This window comes from Pteropus medius, unplaced genomic scaffold (assembly GCF_902729225.1).
Source record: "Pteropus medius unplaced genomic scaffold, Ma_sr-lr_union100, whole genome shotgun sequence".
NCBI lineage: Eukaryota > Metazoa > Chordata > Mammalia > Chiroptera > Pteropodidae > Pteropus > Pteropus medius.
Window position 1 is genome coordinate 36,618,250 of NW_024349800.1, and position 4,293 is coordinate 36,622,542.

The following is a 4,293-nucleotide window of genomic DNA, read 5'->3' on the forward strand; positions in this document are numbered from 1 at the left end:
AGATGCCCTTTACACATCGAATGGCAATGCCAAGAAGGCAGTAGCACGTATGAGTTCAGAAGCTCAAGGGCAGGTATGGGCTGGAATAAGGAATTTAGAGTCAACAGCATTGAGAATGTATTTAAATCCACAAAACTAGATGAAATTAGTACAGTAAAACCAGAACGACAGCTCCCAAATATCCCTGTTTCCAATTATTCATATGCTTCGATAAATAATTAACCTTTGACCACAGTGGCCACAATCCCTAGACTTCCCGAAATAATCTTATTTCAAGTAATTCTAATATTTTCAAAATGGCAATTTGTTACATGTAACTAAATTAAATTTATTTTTAGGTTATGTGAGACTTTTCACATCAATACATTTATAAAGCAAGGAGAAAAATATCTTTCACTGGATCTAAGTCCTGATTTAAGGTTCCAAAACTATGAATATACACATATAATTCTTCAAATATTAATATATTGTTAGAATACATTGTAGCCTGGCCCTTTACTAAGAGCTTTACATAGATTCCCCTTATTTCTCACAACCCTAAGAGGTAAGAACTATTGTATTCCCATGATACAGATGAAGAAGTAGATTTATAATAGATTAAAGAAATAGGTTAAGTCACATGCCAAAAGCACAGAACTAGTGAGTGGTAGAAGCATCCTGTGATTAGAACTCAGAGATTCCAGGAAAAGGGGCCCACTGAGGAGCTACAGAACTGAGGGCCTCAGATGTTCTCTAATTCAGCTTCTGGTCAAAAACACATAGGAGAAGCCGGACAGACAGACAAGGCCTGACTGCCCATGAGGCCTGAGGCCCTTGAACTTCAGGGCCCCAAAACCATGCAGCTATCTGTGATAGCACTGGGGCAAGAACTAAGCCTTAGGATAGCTATTAAACAACCAATTATGTACCAAAGGGAGCAATATTAGATTAGAAGGCAAGTTCATAGGAATCGGTGGTGAGTAGACTAGCATCAGATCCATGGAACCCCAGCTACCGTTCAAATTCAGGGTTCAGGAGCATAAAAAGGGTGCATCGATCATTTCCAGTCCTTCCACACCTCCTTTCAGGATCCTTCCCACCCACTTCTATTTAAATAATGATGGAGATTTTCAGAGATCCTCTAAGATTTCCCTAAAAACGTCCTGAAGATAGAGATAGAGACGAATATTGGGGCTCAAGTAAAAAGTAAAAGAATCAATATTTAAAACTATTAAGTAAATAACAGCACAGGCAATACTCAGATATAAGTCTTAAATTTGGGAAACTTGATCCTACCTGGTCCTTTCTGAGAGGCACCCTCAGTTTTAGCCACGCTTCCCTGTGCTCCAGCCCTGACCACAGACATTCTCTGCCTTTATTCCAGCTGAGTCCATCCATGCCTATGGAATGCTGCCCCTCTTGTAAATACCTCTATAAATGTTACCCACATTTCACACCCAATGCATGCCTCCTTCCAGGAACCCTCCAGATTCTTCTAGCTCTCCTAGCACAAGCCGCTTTTGAATTCCTTTAACATACTCATTTAGAACCTAATTGCTACTTAAGTGTCCATCTGTATCTAGTTAGTGCCATTTCCCTAGTGAAATGGAAGCCCCTTGAGAGTCACCAATGGTCTCTTTTACCTCTGGATTAGAGTACTTAAACTTCTCTGGTTGGATCTGAGCACCAAACAGGAACTGGGTGAATACATTTGAATTCCTTTGAATGAAGTATTCTATAGCAATGAGAGAAGCAGCTGTTTCATGCTCGCCATATCTCCTTACTTCAGGCCAGATTTCTTAGCCACACCTGAGAAAGGGTGTATCTCTTCATTAATGCCAGGTAAAGAACACAGAGGTCTCAGCCTGGGATCTTCTACCCAAAGGTATGATTCTTTAGGTGTCTCCTGGCTGACAGGAAAGGGAAAGGTGACTTTAGTCAGCCCAGGTGCAACTTGTCTGTTTCCAAGGGCCAGTCACTTCTGTGGATGCATGCCCACCTTCAGGCTGGAGGAACCAAAGCGGCCACAGCATCCTCTAGTGAAAACAATGCTAGATGAGCAAAGAGAACCAGCTCCACTACTTGATTCACCATCCTATGACTTTAGCCTTTCTGCAGCTTAAGTTTTTTAATATTTCTAATACCTGTCGTACTTAATTCACACATGCAAGGCAAAAGAGATGATTTTGAAAGCACTTTAAATTATCATGTGCAATAAAAACATTCAGGGACATAGCACATGAATCTGCAGGGAGAACAGACTGGGAGGCCAGGGGGCTTAGCTTTCCACAGGGCAAGTGGGGGCCAATAAGAGGTGTGGGCATTACTTCCAACACCCCTTTGCCTGTTACATCACCTTGGGTACCCACTTAGCTTCTCTGGGACATAATGTCCTTGTCTGTAAAATTTGCCTGTGCACTAGATAATCTGGTCTAGAGCCAAATCTTATATGCATTTGATAACCTTAGAGAATGATAACCAAGCAAGACCAGTGCCCAATGCATGCTTCACTGGAAGTGCTCAAAAGGAAGAACGGTGCCCTTATGTGCCCAGGGTTTGGGTGGGCCCCAGCAAAGCATCACCAGAGGCACTCAGAAACCTCCCCCTCCAACCACATCTGTTTTGTGGACATAAGCAGACCTGCTGTTCATCCTATCTGTTCTCGGACTCCTGTCCAACTCCCTCCTCTGCATACACATCAAAAGCCTCCATTTCTTCACTAACAATGTCATGTTTTTTTCCTTCTCCTTCCTATTCTAAAACAGCAAAACTTCAAAACCACTGGTTTTAGTGTTTAGGTCTGTATCTGAAATTAGTTATGCCTTCAGCTCCCCGTCAGACACACTGTGCTTTCCTGAGTAAAAGTGGCCACGTGTGTAAAGGACATAGGGAATGAGTGAGAATTCTGGTGGTGGGAGGGAGGCAAAGGTAAGGAGCACTGGTGAAATGGAATAGAATGGAATGGCACTGGGTTCTCTGAGATTCCTCAAAGGTTTGCCTGCTTCCCCAAGTATAAGTCACAAATCTCCTAGGGTTGTGCTTGGTGTGATATGTTGGAGCTTCCCTACAAGCCATGTAACCATGGTTTCAGGCAGGCTACCTCACAGCCCTGAACATAAAGAGAACAGGTTCTTTCCTGTTTCCCCCTAAAACCTCATCTCCTTGAAAAATTGTAAGGTAATAAGCCAAGGTGATTCATATGCAACCTCTGACCCTAGGGCAATCCTGAAGTTATTTGTTCTCAAATAGAAGGTGATTTCTCTACATCTCTCCCTGAGAAGCAGATACCTCTCTTTTTGTGTGGATCAAAGAACCCCGAAAACCTATGCACCCAGAGCCACACCTGCTCTTGGTAGAAACATGAAACAAATCTGAAAATACAGAAATCCATTTCCTTGTTAACACCATCTCTCCAAGAACAGCTAAAACAGGGTTGCTTCTCCCTGCTTCTCTGGGTGCCAAGGTTGAATGCATTTGGCTTACAGTGCATGAGGCAAGGCCTATTTCCAAGTCCCTAATGTTCTGAAAATGTAATCAATTAACACAGTCTCAGACTTAGAAATGGTATCTCATTGCAAGGTATCTTGAAAATAAAAACAAGAAAACAATATAACTTTAAGCAGGTTTCAAAGCATTGATTTCTAATTACAAGCAGAACCATTTTTGAAATACAACACTCATTCTGGAAGGGTGGGCAATACACTGGGCAAAACAAGCTGAGCTGACGTTTCTTGGACCCTGGAGGGGACAGACATCCTAGAGAACACATTTTTCTCTCTGTATATTGGAAGATGAGCTAACTACCATCCAACAGAATAGAAGCAAGCTAGCTTCCTCCCGGAGGGGAAAATAAAGCAGCTTCTTACTCGGCTCCGCAGGACAAAGCCAGGACGTGCAAGAAGGCTTCAGTCTAGAGCTCCACGTGCCTCTCCAAGGACAGAGGAACCCACCCACACAAAATCACACACAGCCAGCCCACCACGCGCCTGCGGAAGACGCCAGGTTCTCCGCCAACCTTCAAGCTCTGGAGGCTCAGGGCTCTCCCAGCCTGCAAGCTCCCCGTAGCACCCGCTGTCTGGAGGGGGCAGAAAGCCAGACCCTCTTTTCAAGTCTCATCTTCTTTGCTCCAGTGCCTACTTCTCCCCAGCTACGAAGTAGACTATATTTCTCCAAGGTAACTGAGACTTACGTACCAGATGACAGTAAGTCCCCGCGCCCCACGACCAATGGCTAAGGCCATTAGTCTCCCTCCCCCCACCCCACTTCCACCTGGACCCCCAGCTGGGCTCCTGGACTGGGAAGCGCCCGACTTAC

At 44.0% G+C, this 4,293-nt stretch overlaps 1 protein-coding gene across 2 annotated transcripts in view; it reads right to left on the bottom strand.

Annotated features, from left to right (window-relative positions):
* Positions 1–4,293, bottom strand: part of PRKCE (protein kinase C epsilon) — a 451,351-nt gene that overhangs the window by 445,962 nt on the left and 1,096 nt on the right. The gene's annotated exons all lie outside the window — the stretch shown is intronic.